The sequence below is a fragment of the Danio rerio genome, chromosome 19, assembly GCF_052040795.2.
Source record: "Danio rerio strain M-AB ecotype USA chromosome 19, GRCz13ab, whole genome shotgun sequence".
Classification (NCBI taxonomy): domain Eukaryota; kingdom Metazoa; phylum Chordata; class Actinopteri; order Cypriniformes; family Danionidae; genus Danio; species Danio rerio.
In genome coordinates, this window is record NC_141039.2 from 17,514,451 (window position 1) to 17,542,024 (window position 27,574).

The 27,574-nt window shown below is 40.9% G+C and overlaps 1 protein-coding gene and 1 long non-coding RNA gene across 11 annotated transcripts in view; both read left to right on the plus strand.

Annotated features, from left to right (window-relative positions):
• The window catches only part of ptprua (protein tyrosine phosphatase receptor type Ua), a 438,644-nt gene that overhangs the window by 135,700 nt on the left and 275,370 nt on the right, over positions 1-27,574 (plus strand). The gene's annotated exons all lie outside the window — the stretch shown is intronic.
• LOC148679774 (uncharacterized) lies at positions 2,993-8,082 on the plus strand. The gene is made up of 3 exons (XR_015945326.1): positions 2,993-4,972; positions 5,028-6,993; positions 7,581-8,082. It is a non-coding gene; the product is annotated as an uncharacterized LOC148679774 (long non-coding RNA).

Here is a 27,574-nt window from a genome sequence, read left to right on the forward strand (position 1 = left end):
TTTGTTCGGTTATTTTGCCAGAATGCTGGAAGTTTTTCATTCAAGCACTAACTTTGCAACAAAACACTATAGTTTCATAATTTCAAAATTCATGTTCTTTTTGGGGGGGGATTTTCTTTCTTTCACATGTCCCATTTAAAGACACCGATAACTATTTTTTTTTTCCCCCATTGAGGTACCACAACGGTTGTCATACAGGGTAGCTTAAGTAAGAAAAGTAATAGTCCTTTTAATTATACTGTTCTATTAGTGTACTTCAGGCTGTGTCTTGCTGTTCAAGGTGTGAATTGTATGTTAACATGTTTAGAGTTTTGATGCCTTCAGCGGTAATTGCACGTCTCTACAAGGTAAATGGGGAGCTACAGAAGCACATACGACTTTTACTTTCTCTAATAACGGTAATCAAGTCTAAATAGTAATTTGAACAAAGTCAGAGTGTAGACGCTATTGTGTGCATTATGGGTTTTTACACATCTGAGTGCTCTCCCAGACACAGTTGTGTTTTGTTTGTGTTCAATATGGTTAGTATCCATTAATCATCTTACAGTAGGAGAAATTGTGCTATAATGTATTGGTCTGCTTTCTTGTGGTTCTATTTGGGGACTAATTAGATCTATTCTGCAATGGGATTAAATGTCCTAATGAAAACCTGTAATGGTTGCTAAATCTGATGTTCTTGACAATAGCCATTCCTGACATCATTTGACAGCAGTGGATCTTTGATTAATCCATTTCTTATCTGAGCAACTAAATGATGTTGGCTTAATAGATTAGATATATCCTTAGCATCATGGCCATAAGTGCACCTTCATAGAATGCAATCAGCCTTTAATGAAGAATTCGAGATACATGTTTGGTTCTAGAGTGGTCAATCAGTGGCATTCTTTTCTTGCATGGATGTTTTCAATAAAATGATTTTCTTTTCTACACAGCTGTTATGGCAACAGTTTTTGTTTATGCATATTTTGGCTTGTGTTTTTATTTAGCAAAATGTTATTTTTTAGGTCATTAGTTTTATTATTTGAGTTTTTTATGTAAATGTCAGATGCTCTACACTAAATCCAAATTTATCAGGATCAATCAAGTTTGAAAGGAAATCATTCTAAGCAAATAGTAGACAACACACAGTGAATCTCTCCTTGATAATAATAATAATAATTCATTCATTAATTTTCTTTTCGGCCTACTTTATTAATCTGGGGTCACCTCAGCGGAACCGCCAACTTATCCAGCATGTTTTTACACAGCAGATTCCCTGCCAGCCGCAACACCCACACACACTAATTCACTATGAATAATTAATAATAATAATAATAATAATAATAATAATTATTATTATTATTATTATTATTATTATTATTATTATTATTATTATCATTATTATTAATAGTATCATAATCATCGTAAATCATAACAATATTAATATTAATAATAATAATAATAATAATAATAATAATAATAATAATAATAATAATAAGTATTGTATTATTATTATTATTATTATTATTATTATTATTATTATTACTTAACAATACATATGCTTGATAACAAAACATTCATTCATTCATTCATTTTCTTTTCAACTTAGTCCCTTTATTAATCTGGGGTCACCACAGCCAAACAAACCGCCAACTTCAGAACAGTCTCTGGGAAACATCCACACACACACACTCATTCACACTCATACACTACGGACAATTTAGTTTACCCAATTCACCTGTACTGCACGTCTTTGAACCTTGCGGAAACCGGAGCACCCGGAGGAAACGCACGTGAACTTGGGGAGAACATGCAAACAAAACAACAGAAATGCCAACTGACCCAGCCAAGGCTTGAACCAGAAACCTTTTTGCTATGAGGCGACAGCACTACCTACTGCGCCACCGCATCACCTGTAACAAAACATATTAAACAATAAAAATTTCTCTATACCACCGTTTCATTTTAAATTGTATTTTTGTCCATATAAAGGAAGCTACCAAATCTGTCATCAACATGTGTCAACAAAATGTTTCTTTTTTTTAGGCATAAAAAAGTCAAAAAGGTTTGCAATGGCATGCCAGTGAGTAAATATTGGTGTAGCTCTAACAGAAAAGGCAAGCTCTAAAGAATACTGATGCTTCTGTGAAACATCTATTAATTTTACTGTAATTCAAAGTCACCAATTCATATTTAATTTCCTAATGTGTAGTAATTTATACCTAATTTGTGCCTCCAAAAATATAATAGATATTATACCACTTATTGTTACAAAGTGTGATATTAGGGTTCTAACAAACATCTGTATAAATGGCTTTTTTATAGCTGGTGTTTTTTTATTGTACTGACTGTTGAGTCTCCAACATTCTTCACATCCGTAGGAGAAAAAACAAAACAAAACATACAGGATACAAGTATGGGTACAAGAAAACCATATTTTCATTTTAAGGCGACTTACAGAATGAATGAATGAATGAATGAATGAATGAATGAATGAATGAATGAATCAATCAATCAATCAATCAATCAATCAATCAATCAATCAATCAATCAATCAATCAATCAATCAATCAAATGAGGAAACATGCCTTTAACTTGAAATATTTTAAATAATTAACTAAACCATTTTAAATAATTAAATATTTTAAATTAACTATTGAAGACTACATCATCACCTGATTATTTGTGATATTCACAAAAAGTAGCAAATAAATAGCTATAAAGGGATTCAGTATAAACCATTTTAGTAACCTTATATTAAGCATACTGTGCTATTAAATGCACTTGCCTGGATCTATCCTTGTAGTAAAAAAACAAAAACAAATAAATAAATAAATTGATAACTTGACATTAGAAGCTTGAAGACAATCTGTGGCACTTTGTGTTGACATTTCTTTGAGTAGCCATCCAATATTGCACTTATCTGGAGGGTTAAATTCCATCAAAGCTGCTAAAGACACTCCAATTGAGACAACAGCTTAGTTTATTGGGTGCTATTTGCTCAATAATATCGATCCATACTGGGCTATGTTTAGCATGTCAATGAAGTGGAACTGAGAAAAAGAGGAAAGGTACTGTAGACCGCTGTAATGAGGGTTATATAACCTACAAATACTGATACATACTGATGTCAACAAATCGTGTGCATTTCATATTTTTACACCCAATTGTCTTCAGGTTTTAAGCTAACCTTAATGAAGATTTATATTTATATTAGTATAACTATTTGTCACAATCAGAGTCGCACCACAGACGATCGAGACTCAGAGGTTATCAAAAGCACACGCATTTATTTATAAAATTACACTTACTACTCAGAAACATGACAGACAAGCATCACAGGGTATGTAGACAATACAGTACTGGACTGCTAACTAAACCAAAACAGGGGTATAAATACAAAGGGAAAGACTGAGGAGATTACAAACGGATGAGACAACAGGTGGAACTAATGATCATTAACACAGTAGAAAAAAAAGGGGTCATACACGCACACATCAGCTGCATAAAAAAATATGCTGGATAAGTTGGCGGTTCATTCCATTGTGGCGACCCCTGATTTATAAAGGGACTAAGCCGAAAAGAAAATAAATTAATGAACTACTACTACTACTACTACTACTAGTAATAATAATAATAATTGGTATTTTAACTCTTTATCCTTCCCTCTAAACCAGGCATGTCCAAACTTGGTCCTGGAGGGTCGGTGTCCTGCAAAGTTTAGTTTCAACCCCAACCAGACACACCTGGACTAGCTAATCAACCTCTTACACCTGTTTCGCACTACAAGCGAAAGCATTGTGTGAGCAATGCTTGCCCATCTCTGTCTGTTCAGTCTAGTTACATATCTCTCTCTATATATATACAAATACACTTTTTTTAGAAACGTCCTTGCAGGTGTGTTGAGGCAAGTTGAATCTAAAATCTGCAGGACACCGGCCCCCCAGGACCGAGTTTGGACACCCCTGCTCTAAATGATCATACTTATGAAACAGTAAGATTTCACTGAGAGTTCAACTAAAATGAAAATTGTCCTCATTTGGAGATAAGCAAATGCAACACATAGACCTCAAAAGCACAATAAATGGAAGCTCTTTACAATTTACTAATGTTGATGAAAATATGCCATACGAGTTGGTTTAATTTTCTACAAGAGCCAAATATGTTTGTTCTTTTGTTAAAAGCATTTTTTTTCAAACAAACAAACAAACAAACAAACAAACAAACAAACAAACAAACAAACAACGGACAAACAAAAAGCACATTATACATATGTTCGACTGCAATTGCTAGATAAAACGAATGCTACTGGGAAGTAAGACAAACAAACAAAGTGTTCGTTCCGCATTAATGATATCTACAGGTACATGCATTGACAAAAAAAAAAAAAAAAAGCATTGTTTTCATTCAGTTTCTTGCTGAATACAAAATACATAACACCTTAATGAATTCTGAAATTTGTAATGGAATAAAGCCTTATTTACACTATGAGCAACTTGCAGCGGCAAAGCGACCATTCATTGAATGAAGAGTGAGTGATTTATACTTATGCAGCAGGTTGCCACCCAGAGCGACATACAGCTACAAAGTCACTGCTATAGTAAATGACGCATCTAGTCTCTTTTGACTATCTCCATATAGACAACTTGTCTGGTGTGGTTAGCCAACAAATATGTGAGGAAATTATTAAAATGTTTAAAAACAATGTTTCTCAAGGAAAGATAGGAAGACGTTTGGATATTTAACCTTCAGTGATGCATAGTATAAAACATTCAAGGAATCTTCAAGTTTAAATGTTGTTGGGGGGTGGGGGGTTGACTGGATATAGAGCACAATTAAGAACTATGAAGTGTACAAGTTTGCGGGACACAGTTTGCAAATGTTCATTGGAATGATGGATTTGATAAAAGGCAAATGAATTAACTTTATTTAATACAACAAAACTTACGGCCTTAGTTGGCTAAGAATGATTTTTGGAAACACATCCCAGACTGTTTCCAGCAACGAGTGCAAAAGCCAGGATCTGTTATGGTATGGGGTTGTGTCAGTGCCCTTGGCAAGCTTTAACTTCTGTGATGGCACCACTAATGCTGAAAAGTACAGAGAGATTTTGGAGAACAATATGATGCCTTCTTTTCCAGGGAGACAATGCAAAACCAGATACTGTCCAAACTTTTTCTAAATTGTTGTTGTATACATATAGAACCGAAGCTTTTAGTCTTATGAAAAGTTACATTTACATGTTTCTAAGCATTCAGGTAATTTACTGAAACCTATAATTGGTATAAAAAAGAAGTTTTTTTTTTTTTTTTTGCATTTTTATCAGTATTGATTTGTTTATTTTCATGTTGAAATTTGTCTTCTCGTGCTATATTGAGCAGTCTATTGTTATTTCTATATCTGAATCTTATGTAGTTTTTTTTATTTTATTATCATTTTTTTATGTAGAGCACTTTGGTCAGCCCCCAGCTGATTACAAAATGCTTTATAAATCAATTAAACCAAACTAAAACTTCACTGAGTGATTTCCACTGACATGCAGCAGCATGTTGGTGATCTTAAAGTCAGCTTTATGCAAATAACACAATGTGACATTGTGACACAATGGAAGTACAGACAGGGTTCTGATGACTCATAAAGTTAGAGACTGCATTCAGAGAAGAACACCTGCTTGCACAGAGCACATAAGCCCATGTCAGCAGAACCTCAAAGATGCTTATGAACATGCTTATTGAAGCTGAAGTGATCAATTTTGTTTATTGAGAGCACCCCTGTCCAACCCCCCACCCTCAACTGAAAATATAGAAATAAGTCAAATAAAATACTTGATCATTAAAACTAGAAATGTTTTGGATGTGTACCAGGAGTGTTTCTGGTCTTCAGTTGTGAAAATTTGACTTCAAACAGACAGGCGGTACTGCAATCTTTTCACTGCCCCCCCTCTGCAAGAGCCCGTCAACCCAGCTTGAAAACTTTGACATGCCGCCTTTGAAGATCAGGTGCAAAAAAGCAAAAAATCTCAACAAGTATTGCAGAAATTGCTCTTTGCATTTAAATGGCACATTAGCACGGGCCAATTTTCCCCTTGTTTCCTGACGAGATTGAGATGCTCATTTGTGTTGATGCGAGGAAGCAGTGCTGTCTTTGATGTCAAGGTGTAATAAGACAAGCTTTCAGCCTCTCGGCTTGTTGCTTCGCTCTTTTCTGCCACTCTTCACGCCGCTTTGTAGTGTGTTGATTAGAGAAATGGATTGCATATATTATTGAAATAAGAGGCAGAGTTAATAAGCTTTAATGGCAGGTTTGTTTTTCGCATCAGAACAAGAAACTTTTACCTGTTTAAAGCCGTGTTGTGGAATCTCACAAACTCTGGCGGAAACATTTGACAAGCATTTGTTCTGGCACTTTTGGTTTCACAGCTGTTCAAATATCAGGATTACTGCTCTCCGCTCCAACAAGTTGCAAAATTAGCTTTATTTGCAATATTTTATCCACATTAAAGGAGCAGTAGGTAAGTGTCTTCAGAAGCATTTTTTGTTGTGCTGGTTGAAAATCTCCTCACATTTCAACAGTAATGACTAAAGTAAATTATCTACATGTATTTATATGTATTTTTATATTTTGGGTAAGTCATAAGACAAAAAAAAAATGTTCATCCAAAAAAAATGTTCATCCAATTAAAATTTGCGCTGCATTTACCTGAACACCAGAGTGATAGCAGTAAAAAAATAAATAAATAAAATGCTTAATCAAAACTTTTAAATCCATTGGACTTTAAATCCCTGATCAGCACATTATAAGTCATGATTACGGTGAGGGAGACGTTTCCAATGGCAACCCTGAAACCACACTGGCAGGTCTGCCACAATACATACATACATACTGTACATACATACATACAAACATACATACATAGATACATACATACATACATACATACATACATACATACATACATACATGCATACATACATATATACATACATGCATGTATATATGTATGCATGTATGCATGTATTAGCCGGCAGCTAGCTCTCTGCAACTCTCACATGGTTGCCCACTGAAGCTAAGCAGGGCTGCGCCCGGTCAGTACCTGGATGGGAGACCACATGGGAAAGCTTGGTTGCTGCCGGAAGTGGTGTTAGTGAGGCCAGCAGGGGGTGCCCAACCTGCGGTCTGTGTGGGTCCTAATGCCCCAGTATAGTGACGGGGACACTATACTGCTCAGTGAGCGCCGTCTTTCGGATGAGACGTTAAACCGAGGTCCTGACTCTCTGTGGTCGTTAAAAATCCCAGGATGTCCTTCGAAAAGAGTAGGGGTTTAACCCCGGCATCCTGGCCAAATCTGTCCACTGGCTTTTGTCCATCATGGCCTCCTAACCATATTCAATTGGCTGCATCACTGTCTCCTCTCCACCAATCAGCTGGTGTGTGGTGTGCGGTCTGGCGCAAAATGGCTGCCGTCGCGTCATCCAGGTGGATGCTGCACACTGGTGGTAGATGAGGAGATTCCCCCCACTGTGTAAAGCGCTTTGAGTGCCCAGAAAAGCGCTATATAAATGTAAGGAATTATTATTAATTATTAATTATTATTATTATAGCTTATACATAAAAATATTGAAGCAAAACTTAAATATCACTAAACAACAAGAATGTCAGGCAATTGTTTAATATCCAATTTAAGATTTATACTGTTCACTACCCAATTCCCAGTGCTTAACGAATGTATTTTCAGTTCCAAAAAAAAAGCAAAAAACAAAAAGGTAGTGATTTCCATCAGGACATCATTACTGAAATCTTAGCATGAGCTAGAAGGTTGTTGAGAAGGGTGAGATGCCATTCGCTTGTCAAACGTTAAAGAAGAGGGGAAAAAATTGCCACTAACTTTAAGTTGACATGGTGTATCAGACAGGCTTAAATAAATCCTAATTAAACTGAAAGCCTGAGGCATTGCAAGAGTGTAAGGATGTCTTTGGAAGTTTTGGAATTCAGGTTGGATGATGTTACTGTAGCACTGGAGGAATATTTGATAATTTAACACTGTACAATAAGGTGCCAGTAATTAACAATTCATTCATTTATTTTCTTTTCGGCTTTGTCCCTTTAGTCATCAGGGGTCGCCACAGTGGAATGAACCCCCAACTTATCAAGCATATGTTTTACAAAGCATATGCCATTCCAGCTGCAACCTAGTACTGGGAAACACCCATACACTCTCACATTCACACACATACTGTACGCTATGGTCAATTTAGTTCAGGGGTTTTCAAAGTGTGAGGCGCGCCTCCCCTGGGGGGCGCCAGAGCATGTCAGGGGAGGCGCGGGAAAAAAATATAATATAATAAAAATATAATTATTAAGTTTAATTATTATATGTATTTTTTATTATATTTAAACGTTTTAATTAAACAAAGCAAAAAAAATAATACGTCAAATTTAAGAAAACCTTTTTTACCCAGAAGGCCATAGCTGTGAATTCGCTTCTGTTTGGCAAGCCCGCCAATACAGGTATATGCCTGCTAGTACAATGGGTCAGTTTCTGAGACCCCCCCGATTCAAAGCTGTAATGAAGTTCACGGCCCTTTGGCCGCCGGGAAGAAGGAGGCGGAGAACCGAAGCAGTTTTAAAGTGATTTATTAATGACAGCGACGGCAGCTCCTCACGGAGACTGCCGTCAAACTGAAAGCAAAAGTAAAATATGTCCGGGTCCGGTCCTCTCTCGGCTTCCTCTGCCCACGTTCCTCCTTTTATGATCCAGAGCTCCTTCCGTGGGATCTGAGGCAAGTGCGCACCGCAAGTAGGCTATATGCACTTACGCGGTGGCCTCACTCCGTTCCCACGGCTCTCGGCCACGCCCCCTCGCCACAAAAGCCTTCAAGTTCAGGGCTTAAACCCAAAAGACGACGATATGATGATCAGTATTTGAGTTTAGGATTTACGTGGACAGGACCAGCTGATGAACCACGACCTTTTATGTGTGGTTTGTCAAGATATTTTGGCTAATGACAGCATGAGACCCGCTAAACTTCGACTGTTTTGACTGGGATGGACAGTTCTTGGATCTGTTCTATTCATATTGAACAATCATCCTAGTTTTAAAAACGTTATATTAAAATACTTATTACTCTGTAAATAATTGCACTTTCATGCAAATGATGATAAAAGTGAGTTAACCGTCTGACATCTGTCTGTGTCTATATATATACTGTATATATATATATATATATATATATATATATATATATATATATATATATATGTGTGTGTGTGTGTGTGTGTGTGTGTGTGTGTGTGTGTGTGTGTGTGTGTGTGTGTGTGTGTGTGTGTGTGCGTGCGTGTTTGGGAGGAGGGGGGCGCCAATGGATAAGTTGTGTCAAAAGGGAGGCCCACTGTCTTAGACTTTGAAAAACCCTGATTTAGTTTAACTAATTCACCCATACCGCATGTTATTGGAAACTTACGCGAACACAGGGATAACATGCAAACACCACAAAGAAATGCCAACTGGCCCAGCCAGCACTCAAACCAGCAACCTTCCTGCTGTGAGGCGACAGTGTTAACCACTAAGCCACTGTGCCACCCCGCAGCAACAAATTAAATTGTTAAAATAAACTTTAATTGTGTTCAATAAATAAACATTTCCATTTTTAGCTTATGTTATTTAACATGGTACACTAATGTAGAAAATTAGTAAGTTTTGCTCAAAAATTTGAATTTTATTAATAATATAATATAATTATGCCTTTAACATAAGAACGCTGGACAATAGAGTTGAGGATCCATGTGCAGTTTATTAGAAGATTGGTCAGGCAGGCAACGGTCAAAACAGGGACAAACAGATGTGTACAGGAAATCCAGAATTATAGTCAAGGTCACAGGCAAAGTATTTTATTCGGGCAGCAAAAAGGATAAACAAGAACAATGCAAGGGTCATAGAAGAACCTGGATGACCTACTACTTCCGGTGAGATTCTAAAGTGTGCATGCCATGCACACTGCACTACCCCATGATGCCCCGCAAGATAATTCATGAATGTGAGTGAAGCAACGCAACTGACGGGTGTAGGTCATGTGACCATAATAAAATGGAGGATGTACTACGTTTGAATTTTATTACACTGCTCACATTCGTACTGTATAGAACTCACTTTTCTAACAGCCGACATTTAAATTCAAATGCAGTACCTACTGAGTAGTAGGCGGTTTCGAACACAACCTGTTTGTTTGTGTGCTTTATGTATAGTCCATGTAATCAATCCCTGAGCAGCTCCCAACTGCCTCTGTGTAATCAAACAAGAACTGGAACAGGTGTAAGTATGTGATGCATGGCAGGATTTGTAGTTATTTTGGTGGCAAATTTGTAATTCTCCAGTAATCTGTATGGACTAGATCGCTGGTGATTTTGACACTGCCATTGTATCATTTCTTTCTTTCTTTCTTTCTTTCTTTCTTTCTTTCTTTCTTTCTTTCTTTCTTTCTTTCTTTCTTTCTTTCCTTCCTTCTTTTTTTCTTTCTTTTTGCATGAGTTAAGAAATCTTTATTTAGTTGAATAAACTTCAGTCTCAACAAGTGAAAAAATATTAGTTCCCCTTCGGGGGGAACTTCAGCACTATAAGTGGATTTGATTGTAAAATCCACGCATTGGGGAGGTTCGGTTCAGAAGCTACTCGTCTGAAAGAGTATTGAACGGGCCAATTAAGAATGAATTGGCAGCGCAAGCCTGCGCAGGTGAGCGCCAGCAGACGCTATCCTTCCTTTTCGCTTCAGAGACTTTCTGATCGAGTCGATGAGGGTTCCTCCTGCTGTGACCAGCGATTCTGAGCGAACGAGAGCATTCTCCCGGTCCAGAGTGTGTACACACAGTGGCAGACGGTCGAGCTGGGTTTCTCCCTTGCCTGGCGTTCTTTGGGTCCGGTCCTCCAGAGCGGTGCGTATAAAGTTGCAAACTTCACAGAAAGAGCAACACAGTCGTGCAGCACGTCCTTATCAGGACGGCGCTCCGACTGTGCGTTTCTGGATGCGGTGGTTTCCTGTCCTCGGATGATGGGCGCGGGCACTGTGTTACATGTCTGGGGGTCCAGCATGTTAATGCGCTGCTCGCGGGCAGTTCATGTCGTCATTGCGATGCCATGACTGTTGCGCAAGATCGCGGTTAGCCTTTGCAAAAGGGCGAACCACCCCAGTTGTCCCCTGCTCTGCAGCGGGCACTCGGGCAGATCTGAGGGTTTCAGCGAGAGATAATCCGTCGCCCACGGGCCCGCGGACCTCCCGCTCCTCTAAGCGCTCCATCCAAGCTTTGGGCGGGGGAAGCGATCCGTCTAACAGATGGTAGCCCTTACGCCCGATGACACCGGAGACCAGATGTCCACCGCGGCATCGGAGGGTGGGCTTTCATTGTCCGATGATCCAGACCCGCTCGCCCCCTTCGGGCTGGTGAGCGCTGTCACTACGGATCCTGAAACGGACATGTTAGCCGTGCTTTCCCGGGCTGCTTCGGCCGTGGGTTGGAGATGGTTTATCCCCCAGCTCCGCGGCCGGACCGACTAGAGGGGCGTTCCCTTCTTCCCGGAGGTGCACAGTAGGCTCACGCGGTCTTGTAAAGCACTTTTTTCTGCTCGTGCTGCGTGTTCCTCCACCCTAACCACTCTTGACGGTGAAACAGCCAGGGGGTATGTGGCGTTTCCTCAGGTTGAGTGCGCGATGGTGGTAAATCTGCGCGGCGCCTCTTCTTGGCGGGTTCGCCTCGTCTCCCATCCAAAGCCTGTAAGTTATCTACCTCCCTCGGAGCTAGAGCTTACATAGCTGCGGGCCAGGCTGCTTCCGCCTTGCATGCGATAGCCACCTACCAGCGCTACCAAGCGCAGGCGCTGGCCGAGCTGCACGAGGGTGGGTCCAACCCAGGCTTACGAGCTTCGCACCGCCGCCGACTTAGCTCTTCGGACTACTGAGTCCGCTGCGTGTGCGTTGGGGAGGACGATGTCCACATTAGTGGTCCAGGAGCGCCACCCCTGGCTGATATGCGCAAAGTCGACAAAGTCCGCTTTCTTGACTTCCCCATATCCCCAGCCAGGTTCGGCGACACTGTCTGTGAATTCACCCAGGAATTCAAGGCGGTGAGAGAGCAGTTGGTGGGTGATGTCTTATCGGCGGTCCGTAGCCCGCTCCGCCCGCCGTGCCATTCATACCTGCTCCTCGCCGAAGGCGCCCGCCTACGAGAGCTGCTCCGCCCCCGCACACGCCTCAGGCGAAGCGAGCGCGTCGGGCACCTCGGAAGCAGGCAGCCCCCCTGCCCAGAACGCCGCTAAGTCCGGCAACGGACCGCGAAGCGCCCCTGGGACAGGCCATCTGGAGAAGAGGGAACTTGCTCTTTCCCCGCTGGAGGGCGGGGCCCCATTTCCAACGGCACTTTTTACTGCCATGAAAACATTATGAAAGGGCACTTTTCACTTCCCCAGATGTGACAGCCCGAAATCTGCCAGTCTGGGACGCTATGCTTTCTAGCTTGCAGATTCGGTGCGTTTCGCCAGTGGCTCACGAGCGCTGGGAGGACGGTCTCCTTTCTCCCACCCCTCGAGCCTCCCCTCCGGAGCTCGGGTTTGGAGTGAGAGCAAATATCTCACCTCCAGCTTTTCCGTGGGACCCGCGAGCTTCCCGGATCAGCACACCCACTCCGCGCTGCCCCACTGCTGGTACGTCAGCGATTGTAGCGATGAGTCCATTAGCGAGAGCTCTGCCTGCCTGGTTAGCGCGGGCCAGCTCTTCGCGGTGGCTCATACGCACAATCAGACTCGGCTATGCGATTCAGTTCGCGAAACGGCCCCCCAAGTCACGGGTGTGTATTCACCAGGGTCAGCCCCCTGTCCGCCCCTGTCTTGCGAGAGGAGATTGCTGTCCTCCTGGCGAAGGATGCAATCGAGCCGCTCCCTCCAGCCGAGATGGAGAGCGGGTTTTACAGCCCACGCTTCATCGTGCCCAAAAAGAGCGGTGGGTCACGGCCAATCCTAGATCTGCGCGTTTTGAACCGCTGCCTGCACAAGCTGCCGTTCAGAATGCTCACGCAGAAGCGCATCCTCCGGTGCGTTCGTCCTCTGGGTTGGTCTGCAGCATTAGACCTGATGGACGCGTATTTCCATGTCTCCACTCTTCCTCGCCACCGACAGTTTCTGCGGTTTGCGTTTGAAGGTCGAGCTTGGCAATACAAAGCCCTCCCCTTCGGGCTCTCTCTGTCTCCGCGGGTCCTCACCAAGCCCGCGGAGGGTGCCTCAGCGCCCCTTCGGCTCGCGGGCATCTGCATACTCAATTTCTTTACGACTGGCTGAATTTGCCCTCTCTTTTGATTATGCACAGAGTTGATTATGCACAGAGACAAAGTGCTCTGGCACTTCCACCTGTGGGGGTTTCAGGTCAACCGAGAAAAGAGCAAACTCGCCCCCGTGCAGAGGATCTCTTCTCTCGGGCTGGAGCTGGACTCGGTCACCATGGCAGCGCGCCTCTCCGGAGAGCGCGCTCAGCTGATGCTGTACTGTCTGAGAGAGCTCGACAGTAAAATAGTGGTCCCACTGAAACTATTTCAGAGGCTCCTGGGGCATATGGCATCCGCAGCCGCTTCATGCCGCTCGGATTATTCTATATGAGACCACTTCAGCACTGGCTTCACGATCGAGTCCCCAGACGCGCATGGCACGCGCGCGCACACCGAGTCTCTGTTACTGCGCTGTGTCGCCGCGCCCTCAGCCCTTGGAGCGACCCCTCGTTCCTACAGGCCTGGGTGTCTCTAGAACAGGCGTCCAGTCTTGTTGTCGTTTCAGCAGACGCTTCCAACACGGGCTGGGGGGCTGTGCGTTGCGGGCATGCGGCTGCGGACCTGTGGAAAGGTAACCAGTTGCATTGGCATATCGCCTGGAGCTGTTGGCAGTGTTCCTCGCTCTCCACCGTTTTTTTCCGGTGTTGGAGCGGCAACACGTGCTGGTCAGGACGGACAGTACGGCGGCGGTGGCGTATATCAGCCGTATAGGGGGTATGCGCTCTCGCCGCATGTCTCAGCTCGCCCGCCGTCTGCTCCTCTGGAGTCATCCGCGGCTGAAATTGCTGCACGCCATTCATATTCAGGCAAGCTCAACCGTGCAGCCGATGCGCTCACACGGCAGCCTTGCGTCCTGGAGAATGGAGACTCCACCCCGAGTCTGTTCAGCTGATATGGGCGCGATTCGGGGAAGCCCAGATCGATCTGTTGCTTCCCCCGAGATCGCTCATTGCCAGTTGTTCTTTCCCTGACCGAGTGCTCTCGGCACGGATGCACTGGCTTACAGCTGGCCTCGGGGCACGCGCAATACGCGTTTCCCCCAGTGAGCCTGCTCGCGCAGTTACTGTGCAAGGTCAGGGAGGACGAGGAACAGGTTGCTGGTTGCGCCCCTCTGGCTCAACCGGACCTGGATGTCAGAGCTCTCCCTCGCGATAGCCCTCCCCTGGCAGTCCCTTCGAGAGAGCACCTACTCTCTCAGGGACAGGGCACCACCTGGCACCCTCGCCGATCTTTGGAGATTTTTAGACGCGAGGAAGACTTAGGTAACCTCCGATTGCGGTGGCTAATACCGTCACTCGGGCTAGAGCCCCCTCCCCGAGCGCGCCTATGCCCTGACGTGAAGTCTATTCACTGAATGGTGTGTCTCTCGCTGAGAAGACCCCCGTAATTTGCCAGATCAGCGTTGTGCTTTCTTTACGCCGAGAGAAGTTGGAGAGCAGGCTGTCGCCCTCCACACTCAAGGTTACGTGGCTGCCATCTCCGCTCTCATAACGCGGTGGCTGGCAGCACCGTGGGAACGCATAACCTCATCATCCGGTTCCTCAGGGGCGTTAAGCGAATTAATCCACCCCGCCCCCTCTCATGCCCTCTTAGGATCTCGCCCTCGCTACACAAGCCGTGTCAGATCCCTTCGATCCTCGACTCAGTATATTTCTGTCCCTGAAGACAGCTCTGCTGGTCGCGTTGATATCGATTAGAGGGTCGGGGACCCGGAGGCATTTTTCGGTCAGTGACTCGTGCCTGTAATTGGGCTGGCTTCTCTCACGTCCTGAGACCCCGCCCGCGATATGTGCCCAAGGTTCCTACCACTCCGTTTTAATACGAGGTAGTGAGCCTGCAAGCGCTGCCCTCGGAGGAGGCAGACCCAGCCCTTATTTATTGTCCAGTTCGCGTTTTGCGTATTATCTGGACCGCACTCAGAGTTTAGATCATCTGAGCAGCTCTTCGTCTGTTATAGCGGTCGGCAGCAGGGAAGTGCCGTACCGAAATAAGTTCCCACTAGATTGTGGATGCCTTTCTTTCACTATCAGAGCCGAGATGAGCCGCGTCCCCCGAGAGCGCGTGCGCACTCCACTCGGAGCTTCGCATCCTCTCGAGCGCGCGCACGCGGCGCCCCTCTAACAGACATCTGTAGAGCTGCGGGCTGGGTGACACCCAACACATTTGCAAGGTTTTACAATCTGCGAGTGGAGCCGGTTTCCTCAAGGGTATTAGGTAACCCTTGGTGATTGAGGGAACAATTCGGTAGGGTGTTGAAACACGCTTGCTGCGCCATTTTCCCTAACACGGAGATACGTGCGCCTTTTTATCTGTCAGTAAAGTTCCCCGTCAGGTGAGCCCTGCAGATTCCTCCGTGGCCCCCAGCACTGACTCAGCGGAGGAGTCACTTGCTGGCCCACTACGTTGTAGGTCTGCCCGCTGGTCAGCCCGCGTTTTGGGTAAAGGTGCCTGCTATGTGTGGTCCCCACTAGGCGATCCCATATGCTTATTCAGCCACGGTTAAGTCCCCCCCCCTGGGCGGACCCGTGTCTTCCCTCCCCGCTAACCACTCTTTTGCTATGCGTACTCCCCCTTTTTAGGGCTAGTCCATATGTAAATTCTGCCATCTATCCCCCCTTGGGTAACGGATGGCCTCCGCAGCGTCCTCCCTATCGGGATTGCACGCTTCCCAACGTACTGTCGTATTTTCCTAGAATTATCTAGATGCTCACGACTTCCCAAAAAATATATATAAATCCGTAAAACTTCTGTTGAAGTAGGATAAATTAGGGCCAGGGACACGTTGGAGGACCGCGCCCCCCATGATGTGGGTGCGTCACGCTTGCTTGACTATCTCCTCATCGGGGGTGTTGGTAAGGTGCAGTCATTATGGCGCTTTCAATGGGCTCCCAATGCGTGGATTTTACAATCAAATCCACTTATAGTGCTGAAGTTCCCCCCGAAGGGGAACGTTCGAGGTTACTAAAGTAACCCTTCGTTCCCCGAGGAGGGGAACGGAAGCACTATACTCCGTCGCCATAATGACTGTCCCTTAGCTGTTGAAAGTCTCTTCAGCTTAAAAAGGATAGCGTCTGCTGGCGCCAGGTGAGCTTATATACTCAGTTGATTGCTTATGCCGCTCACCTGCGCAGGCTTGCGCTGCCAATTCATTCTTAATTGGCCCGTTCAATACTCTTTCAGACGAGTAGCTTCTGAACCGAACCTCCCCAATGCGTGGATTTTACAATCAAATCCACTTATAGTGCTTCCGTTCCCCTCCTCGGGGAACGAAGGGTTACTTTAGTAACCTCGAACGTTATGCCAACCAATTTTCATTTAATAAAATGCAAAATATTAGATGAGTTGTTTCTATACAACAAAAGTTGATAGTGATTTATTTTGCCAATCTCCAAAAAGAACATAAAAGTAGTCCACACTTCTCTCAGACGACCTAAAGTATAGAGCTTTTGACAGCTTCCTGTGAGGAATGGGTCACTCAGCAATAGTTTCCCCTCTGATGGAGCTCAAAAATCGAATTCACAGTTTAATTCCAAATCAAAAACGTTGCTTTTGGCCACATTGCACCAGGTTTGACATCACTGACATCAAACGCCATGTGTTGTCACATGACCGATTGCAGATTGTGCCGTGACATATTTAAAAGCAAAAGCATTGAGAGCTTACTGCACAGGCTGTTAAACTTTAAAGGTAGTGCAAAATGTTCTCTCTGACTCCATTTTGAATCATTAAGTTCATCTATTAGCTCTCCCGCATGGCCTGAGGCAACAGCAGTACAATAATGAGCAGATAATGATGGAATTGTGTGCTTCATGTGAAGTCTTTGAGAAATACTCAAACACCTATAGAGAGTCTCTGAAGTCATTAGCATCTTGTCCTGAGGTACTGCAAACTTATGTGTTGTTTATAGTACACAGAATGCATCGATACATATTCTACCATCCGGAGGCAAACAAAAGGACCTCTGCCTACCAGCAAAACCATACAGTATCATTTGGAATGCCCACATTAGCTTTATACAGTACTGTATGTTCATTGTTGGAGGTAACATAACAATATGGGGGTAATATAACAAAGAAACAGGTACAGTAATAACTTTAAAAAATAAAGCAAGAATATTTAGCTACTTTTAAAACAATGTAATGCAAATAACTTTTTAGTTTAATTAATTAGCTTTAAAAAAATAATAAATTGTTGAAGTAAAATAATCTAGTCACATTGAATCATGCACTCAATGAGAGAATCTGTTCCCTGCGAGAACAGACTGAAATGAAGATGGCAGGCCTGAGCCTTACAATTCTGCAATGAAAGAATTCTCATTATTTTGAATGCATCGAATAAAAGGAAAATGGGGTTGTCTCAATGGAGAGTGATTTTACTTAACTAATAAGAAAAAAAAATCCATGAGTAGCAAACATTCCTTCATTCATTTTCCTTCAACTTAGTCCCTTTGTGTCTTTGGACTATGGGGGAAACCAGAGCACCCAGAGGAAATCCATGCAAACACAGGTAGAACATGCAAACTCCTCAAAGAAACATCAACTGACCCAGCTGTGGCTCGAATCAGCGATTTTCTTGGTGTAAGGCAACAGTGCTAACCACTGAGCCACAGTGCCACCCAAGTAGCAAACATATTGCTTTAAACTTTTATTATTATGTATTCACCACATATATTAGCTGTAACACTGTATGTCTTCACTTAAAAATATAAATTAGATTTATGCACAAAAATGGAACATTGCATATATAAAGCATTTGCGAATCAAGCACAGTTTATATTCAGTGAGTCAAAGATATCAAAAAATATACTCAAAGCATCAAATATTAAAAAGAAAATGGAATATGCAGCATTAAAAGAAGCCACATGGACATTTTTCTTGTATAATAAATTACTTGTGCCTCTAAAGATGAAGACGAAAGACAATAGATGCGCAAGGCCTTTTGAAGGCTCGAGACTAGTCTTTTAAGAGTTCACACTTAGCTGATGATTGATTATAAAGTAAGTTTGGCATGCTGTCCTGGGAGAGAGCCCTAAGCTTATAAGATCCTCGAGCCCAGGGCTTCCTCCCATTTGCAAGGTGAGAGGGGAGTTTAAGCTCAGGTAGGTCTCGAGAACTCCCCCCTTATTTAGAGCTGATGACAGATTATTAATTGCTAGATAGATAAACTACTGGTTAAGAGCTTGACTATAGTGCTAATTTAAATTGATCCATTCACTTATAACACATGTTTTTGAACTGTGGGAGGAAACCGTAGAACTAGGGGGAAACCCACACGAGCACGGGGAGAACATCAAACTCTGCACAGAAATGTTAACTGGCCTCTTAAGGATTTGAACCAGTGACATTCTTGCTGAGGCAACAGTGCTGACCACTGGATGACTATATAAAGGGAAAGGTGAAGGAGTAGGGATGGAAGGGCGAAGGCTTCAAGGCGAAGATAACTGATATGAAGGAAGAAACTCTGGTTGTTTATAGTGAGTTAGGAATTATCTGATTGGTGAATTGTGTGTTAGTAAATGCGGGACCAGCCGTTATCAGTCATAAGCATGTGCTCCTCTCGAAATTAGTTTATAAATAAACTTCACTTGTGCAGCCACTCAACTCTGGAAGGTAATAATACTTAACTTCTTTGATGATGGACTTTGGCTAAGGCAATGTTAGAATGACCAAAAACAGCATTTTAGCTATTTTACAATGTGATCTTTCCCCTGGCTTTTCCATTAATGATTCCTTTTGCACCAATTTTGTTATCACATATGTTAAAACGAAATCACAACTGTTTTAATGCGCATGCTGAAATTTATTCCTTAATGTGTTTCCATTGTAGTTTATGCATACCTTTTTTCTTATAGGATAAAAATAAGTTGATTCTACATTTTTTATGCTCATTTTCACAATTTATGCACATATTGGCGTTTTCATTCAGCATTTTTTCATGCAATATACAAAATGCTAATAAAAATAGGTGGATGGAAAATAGCTACTTTGTGAGACTGTACCTTGATTGTGCCTGTGGCACTATGGCTATTTCTGGAAGGGATTAAACTGAGAGAGACAACAAGAGCTGGACTGACATGAGATGATTGGTCTTGTCAGAATAATTGATACCCAGGTTGTCGGGTGTATGGGGGGTGGAGAGGATCTGTGGGTAATAAGTGAAGTGATAATGATGGGCTGTTTTCTGCCATTAGTATGAGTCTTGCTAAAATGGACGGTCATTTGAATAATGAACAAAAATCCGCCTTTTAAGTCACTGCGAGTCAGTCATGCTGAAACTAGACAGTTTCAGAGAAAATGTGAGTTGATAAGAGTCTTTGGTTCAAAGTTATTCTCTAGTTAGACCACCTGTGGTGCATTGAGTGATCCATTGATGATGTCATTTTATAGGCCAATCTTTAAGTTTGTTGCACATCATTGGAGAAAATGTGCTCTGTGACCAACACATTGTGCCCTATCATCAAGGCGCAAGACATGTTTGGCACAATTAGTGCAAGCCTAATTTTTAAGTTTTGAGCCGCGTACATCACAGTTTCCTTATACACCAAAAATAAAGAATAAAAAAAAGGAATAAAAATAAAGAGGCCGAATGGAGGAGGCTCGTTCTATATCCTCGTGCTGCAGATGTTCTGTTTAACTGTTTTCTCGGTAGCGTTCAGTTTTTCCACTTAGAAAGTCTGCCATGTGAATAGCAAATGCACCATGGTGTGATGCGACTGACTCTTAAGGGGAATGGGAGATGAGACTTTGATTGGTTTAATGCAAGCTATCTTCAAAACACACTCATAAATCATTAAGAGAATAAGCACAACCCTCTTAGACCTTGCACCAGGGCATGAGCATATTTTTTTTTTCTGTAAAATAGCAAAAGTGGATTTAGACACGTTTGTGACATGCACTTTTGACTTTGCACCTAGATTGTTAAAATAGAGCTCATTGTTATGATTGTTGTTAACACACACACAACTTAAAAATTTAAAGTGATTGTACAATCAATAGACTTAAAAGGCTGAATGCATGGAGTGATCAGATTCAAGATGACCAAACATGCTCAAGGAACATTAAATTTAGTCAGACATTTTTATCAATATGATATTTTTAAAATATTATATCATTGCGTTGACTGTTATCTGACTGAATGCCTTGTGAATGTTTTTTTTTTTTACTTTTGTACATTACAAAAAATACATTTGTAACATTTTTATTCGTATTTGTCTCAGATATAAAGGGTCAAATTTTGTATTTATTTTTTTAATAATACATTTTTTAAATTATGCTTTTTTAGAGTAACTTACCCAGCACTGCTGAAGACATACTCCTACTAGCTGCAAGTTAATCAATATGAGCATTTGATTGATGGTCATTTTGTTTGCCATGCTATTGACAACCAATTATTAGACTTTTTGTTTGGCAAAATACAATTGTTAATACAATTTACATTTTAAATACATTAGCTACACCACATTCACAAGGCTTCAGTCTCACTGTCATGAATCTTCTGAAAAAAAATCCTTGAGAGTTTGAATAGTTTGCAAGAGCATGATTTTAAATGCATTGAGACTGTCAAATGGCTCATTTCCACTGACTGGTACAGTATGGTACGGTTCGGGTCGGTACGGATCACTTTTATCAGGCTTGCATTTCCACTACCAAGGGTACCCTTTTGGTGGGCATGCTGTATGACAGAAAGTTTCAGTCGCATCATTCTCGCACGAGGAAATAAAGCTGACCAGGTTGTTCACATATCATATGAAAAGCACTTCTCACAAAACAAACGCTTTACACACATAAATACTTGTGTATAAATGTTTATTACTAACTTTTCTATGAACAGGATTTGATTATGACTGCAGATCAATGACAGTGCGAAATAGCCTACTGTAATGTCTGTAATTATATTAAATAAATAAATTAACATATATGAACACATACAACCCCTGAAAGTTTCCGATATGTTACCAACTACAGAAAAACTACACTCACAGCAGACGTTTAGTTCCTTATTTAGGTTCAAAAACAACACAAAATATATCCCACAATCAGTAAAAACCTCTTATCTGTGTCTGTAATCTTCAACAGTACATGTAGCCTCTGTTAGAAAGTAATTCTGACATTCCCAGTTCACATTAGTCCAAAAGGTGATTATAAAAATTAAACCAAGGCAGTTTGTTCACGTTTGCTGAAGATATAATGTGCCCCTTTTTTTCCGGCTTCTCCTTTGTTTTTTCGTGCTTCAATCCCATTTGTTAGTTTGTCAGCGTTTGTCAGTTTCTGATAGGATCGGGTTTCAAAAGCACGTCATTAATCAAGCGCACGTTATTATCATCAGCTCAAGAAGTTTGTTATATCAGATATAAATGCACGGCAAACGCAAGGAAGAAATCGAAAACGCTTGTGCTTCAGACTGGCTCGTAAAAACTACAAGGCACAGGGTAGATTCTGCTCTACTCCATGGCTTTGTGGCTGTTCATCAAGACGACGACAAGGTTTGTTTGAGCACGGATATATAATTCTGTTGTAATCTCTTGGCTGTGTGTGTATTTTAAACATGGCGTTTTTTTTTTTTTTTTTCTTTCTGGCTTGTTGCGTAAGCGAATGATGTATCTCTGTAAACTAATAGCGTTCAGCTGCGCATCTAGCTCTGCCTTTTGGTACATTTCCTCGTGTTTGGTACCCTTTTGAAAGGGTGCAGAAAAAGTGGTACGGTACGGTACGGTTCGGATCAGTACGCCTTTTGACAGTGGAAACGACCATAAAAGCGTACCAAACCAAACTGTACAAAAGAGAACTAAAGAGGAGTAAATGCTTTGCTTATGTGTGATTAAATGTAATATCTCAGACATCATCTTTAGTGACTTGTAAAGCAACAACTTTTTTTAGGCTATAAAAAACAAAACAAAACAAACAATAATGTGAAACAGACTTATTTTTCAGATATTTAACCAAAAAACCTCAACTCGTTTCACACACAAAGCAAAACTTTTTTTAATATGACATCTGCCTGGCAGTCAACTGTCAGGGTGCAAGGAGGTTGTTTTTTCTTTCTTTCAATAAATCACTTGACAAGAGTTTGTTTACAAAAATAAATGGCATGTTGATATAACCAACTTTATTATTACCGTCAGAAAAATGGCACTTCAAGATTACCAAGGGCTAACATAAAGTTTTTTTATGTAAAAATGCCATTTGAAAATAATAATAATTATAAAGCATATTGTATTACAACTATCTGTTTGTGTCTGACTAAAAAATTACATTTGAATTTTGACAGGAAGCAGGCAGTCATTAAATGGTCTGTCACCAGAGAATCAGCCACGTAGGGAACAAATAACCGTAATGCATAATCAACCATTTGTGAACGTCTTAAAATTGTGACAGCTCTAGCAGACCTTAAGCAGATTTTTATTGCTGTGCAATTTCTGAAATTATGGTGAATATTGTAATTTCCTCAGTGAAGTGTCAAGACCATAAAGGCTATGGAGCTGAGTTTTGAGTACAACTGACATGTCTTATTTAGTCTTTTTTGTGCCGTGTCACAGCCGGTAATTAAAGCTTCAGAATGCATTGCCATTTTCATCAGCTACTGCATGCGTGCCTGTGTGAGTGTGTGTGTGTGCGGGCACTGTGTGTTTGTCTTTTAAAAGTCTGATTATGCTTAATGAAGTATAGTTCTCCAAATTGAAAGGAAAGCTGTTATTTCCAAATGAAATGGCTCGGAGGAAAGTGTTCTGTTAGTAATTGTTTAGAGGTGGAAGCGGAAGGTTAAATGTTGTTTGGATTTTCATAAACAGAAAAAAAATAACTAAAAAATAAATGAATGAACTGATGGCGAATCTAGTGTGCAATTCAAATTATATCCTGCATAAGAGTTCAAAGCATTTATTCTCATGAGGGTGTTTTTTAATGCCTAATCAAAAATAGCTGCTATACTTCATGTAAAAAGAGTCGGTAGTACAAAAAGACATGTATTCATTAGCATTTACAGAACATAAAAATAAATGAAAACAAATCAAATATATTAAATGAATGAATGAATGAATGAATGAATGAATGAATGAATAAATGAATGAATGAATTAATTAGTTAATGAATAATACTTTATATAATTATTATTTTCATATTAGTGAAAGCATTTTACACAATTTTAGATTCTGTCCCTTACTTGTAAATATTTGTATAAGGGTTAGTTTAACCAAAACTGGCAATTATGTTATCATTTACTTTTACATTACATTTTACATTTCACTTGTCAAAAAGGTGTTTGGATTTCTTTTTTCCTGTTGATCACAGATTAAATATTATGAAGAATCTTACAAACACATTGAGGTTGACTTTTAAAGTACATTCAGCGGTCGCTTAGGTACATCTTACTAGTACCGGGTTGGACCCCCTTTTGCCTTCAGAACTGCCTTGATCCTTTGTGGCGTAGATTCAATAAGGTACTAGAAATATTACTTCGAGATTTTGGTCCATATTGACATGACAACATCATGCAGTTGCTGGAGATTTGTTGGCTGAACATCCGTGATGCAGATCTCCCGTTCCACCACATTCCAAAGGTGCTCAATTAAATAGAAATCTGGTGACTGTTGAGGCCATTTGAGTACAGTGAACTCATTGTCATGTTTAAAAAAAACAGTCTGGGATGATTTGCGCATTATGACATGGTGAGTTATCCTACTGGAAGTAGTCATGAGAAGATAGGTACACTGTGGTCATAAAGGGATGGACATGGTCAGCAACAATACTCAGGTAGGCTGTGGTGTTGACATGATGCTCAGTTGGTACTAATGAGCCAAAGTGTGTGAGAAAATATCCCTCACACCATTACACCACCACCAGCAGCCTGAAACATTGATACAAGACAGAATGGATCCTTGATTTTATGTTGTTGACGCCAAATTCTGACCCTACCATCCAAATGTCGCAACAGAAATTGGGACTCATCAGACCAGGCAACATTGTATAATTTTGGTGAGCCTGTGGGATTTGTAATCTCATTTTACTGTTCTAGGACTCACAGCCAATGGGGTCTTCTGATGCTGCAGCCGATCCACCTCAAGGTTAGACATGTTGTGGAATAAGAGATGCTCTTCTGCATACCTCAGTTTTAACGAGTTATTATATAAGTTACTATTGCCTTTCTATCAGCTAGAACCAGTCTGGCCATTCTCCTCTGAACCCCGGCATCAACAAGACGTTTGTTTCCCTATAGACCTGCTGCTCACTGGATATTTTTTTCTTTTTTTGACTATTCTCTGTAAACCCTAGAGATGGTTATGCGTGAAAATCCCAGTAGATCAGCCGTTTCTGAAATACTCAGACCAGCCTGTCTGGCACCAACCCCATGTTCAAAGTCACTTAAATCACCTTTCTTCCCCATTCTGATGCTGGGTTTAAACTACAGCAGATCGTCTTGATCATGTCTACATGCCTAAAGGCATTGAGTTGCTGCCAGGGCATTGGCTGATTAGAAATTTACGTTAATGTGCAGTTGGACAGTGTATCTAATAAAGTGGCCGGTGAGTGTATTTCATAGTATATTATAGATATATTGTTTGGGGTGGTGTTGTAAATTACAGTACAAAAACTGGGTAATAAACTGCCAGTGTTGTTTTATAGACTTAAAGATCTACATATTTTTCCTTTTAGAATATATTGCTTTGATTACTAAAAAATCTACTTTGTTAAACTGCAGAGTTCAATTTACAACATCAAAAGTCAACTCAAGAGAGGTCAACGTCCCAAAATGCGCTTCATAACCTTGAATAAATGGAAAAATCTGTTGAATCACAGAATGAACTTGTTAAATAAACAGATTTTTTTTTTGTAGTGCATGTTAAAATGATTTTTCATAAAATGAATTTTCAAGAAATGTACGGCACCTAGTGGTATTGTTTTTGAGAAATCAAATGGTTTTCTTCATGTAAATATGTTTGGACTGCACGTCAGATGCATATCATAAAACAAAATGTTTGCGTTTATGGCCGCAGCGTTTAAATATGCAAGTCAGAAGAGCGCCTTATTCCCCAGCGTCATAACTAATATCTGTTGACACCCATGAAGGCGGGAGGCATTTTTCATAAAAATCCGGTTTCCTGCAATTCCATCTCTCGCAGCCTAAGTTATTTCACTGAAGATCAATTCTCTCTTTGGAGCCTTTAATACGAGGGGGAAAAAATACAATTTCAGCCCACCCTAATTCTTCGCAGCAGAGAAGGCAATTTAATCTGGCCGTTTTATGGTGTAGAGGAGCGTTTGACTGACAGCACGTAGGATGAGTCTCTCGATGGCCTGCTGATTGAGTCTCTCTTCCCAGACCCACACAGCGGCCCAATTAAAAGACAAAAGATGCTTTGTTTCTGCAATTATCAGATACGTTGAAATCTTTCGGCAGATAAGACTCATTCAAACGCCATTGATATGTGTTTTGATGGACTCGGCTGCAATTATCACCTCTTTTGTCCGGCCGTGATTGCTGTTTATCTGGTAACAACTTCAGTGTGATTCGTTTTGGGTTTGCGCGTAGGTGGAAATTTTCCTGACGCAAGTAAACACGCTGAGAAGAATAAACTTTGCAATATTCCAACCTCCCAGCATATGTGAACTTGTTTGATGTCGAACACGCTGACTTTAGCTGACGATCAATGGGATTATATTAGGTGAGCTTCTGTGCGGACGAAATAGAACGCTCAGAGCTCGATACGCTGATCGATAAGACAGATTTGAGGAGAGACAGAGACAGTTTGATGGGAGAAAAGGATTTTTCAAGCTCTTAGCAGTGCTACAACGAAAACAAGCCAGCTGGTTTAACATTAATGGGAAGGAAAATCACTTTAATTGGGAGGCCATGCTTAAACTTTCAAATTATTTTCAAGGTTGTTGTATTGCTTTAGAAACATAACATAATTTCCACAAAACTATTTGACAATTTATCTGTTGAATATGAGATTTTTTTTTTGTGCATCATAAAATTATTCAGATATTGTATGAATATATTGGAAATAATTCAACCAGTAACCTATGTAATAAGATGAACAATGAGAAGTTATTTGAGATGCACAAACAAACACAGGTCAGACAGAACCCACAGAGCAAACAAAAAACAAGAACAATGTATAACATTTTTAATCACCCTAAATTAACAAGTGTTGTTTTGGTAATTGGTTATATATTGTCACAGCTATTCATTTTCATATGAGATTTATTGGAGAAACTATTCCTACACTGTAAAACCCAAAACATTAAGGTTACTCAAAGCATTTTAGGAAACTGTTTACAACAAACCATTTAAGTTCAAAAACTAATTCTATTGAGTACTGTGAACTTAATGCATTTAAGTAAACAAATTAATTTGAGCACAGTAAAACCCAATAAATGAAGAGAACTCAAACTCAAATCAGTACTGTAAAACCCATTAAGTTAAGACAACAATTCAAACCCTTTGAGGAAACTAATTGCTACAAACCATTTGAGCTAAAAAACTAAACTCTATGAGTATTGTGAACTCATTTAAATTTAAGTAATGATGTATTTAAATAACTCATTACTTTTGAGTTAAGAGTTAAGAGTTCAAAACTCTTTTCAAATGAGTAGAAATAGCTTTCAGTAAAAGGTTAACTACACTCATTTTATTTGATAAAGTTGTCTGTTGGGTTTTACAGTATACTGTAGAAAAACATACTGAGTATACATTTCCTGAGTACAGTGAAGGTGACTTAGTGGCGCAGTAGGTAGTGCTGTCGCCTCACAGCCAGAAGGTCACTGGGTGGCTGATTCGAACCTTGGCTCAGATGGCGTTTCTGTGAGAAGTTTGCATGTACGCTCTGGTTTCCCCCACAGTCCAAAGACATGCAGTACAGGTGAGATGGGTAGGCTTAATTGCCCGAAGTGTGTGTAAATGTGTGTGTGAATGTGTGTGTGGATGTTTCCCAGAGATGCTATAAATAAATAAATAAATAAAAAAACGCTGCTGTTTAGTTACATTTTGTAGCAGATAGTACACTATTGACAACGAATTGATCAGAATATTAATCAATTGATTAATATTAGCATTCAAAATATGCAAACATTTATTATTGAGTTTTGGAAAAATGGATAAATGGTTGAAGGTTCACGGAACACCAAAACAGTTTTTGAGATGTTGACAGACATATACAGTTGAATTATTAGCCCACCTTAGAATTTTTTATTTTTATTTTTTATATTTGCCAAATAATGTTTAACAGAACAAGGAATTTTTCACAGTATGTCTGATAATATTTTCTTCTTCCAGAGAAAGTATTTTTTTTGTTTTA